Genomic DNA, 287 nt, shown 5'->3' on the forward strand with positions numbered 1-287 from the left:
GCTCCGGAGTAGGAATGGAGGAGTTGCGGGGCTGGGGAGGGAGCCTAGCGGTCCCGGCGCCTAGGGGTCAGCGAGAAGAGCCCAGGTGTCCTGGGCTTCACACCAAGAGGCAAGCACCTTCCCACCCCCTCACCTACACCGCTTGCAAATCCGAATGCTGGGCCTTGGCTGAGCACAAGTGAGTAACGAGGAGGTCGGCTTGCCCCTGGGAGAGGCAGATGGGCTGCCAGGCCAGGAACATTTGTCCTTCGCTCACCGCAGACCGGCCGCCGGCGTTAGTCATGGCG

The sequence above is a fragment of the Alligator sinensis genome, unplaced genomic scaffold (assembly GCF_000455745.1).
Source record: "Alligator sinensis unplaced genomic scaffold, ASM45574v1 scaffold512_1, whole genome shotgun sequence".
Classification (NCBI taxonomy): domain Eukaryota; kingdom Metazoa; phylum Chordata; order Crocodylia; family Alligatoridae; genus Alligator; species Alligator sinensis.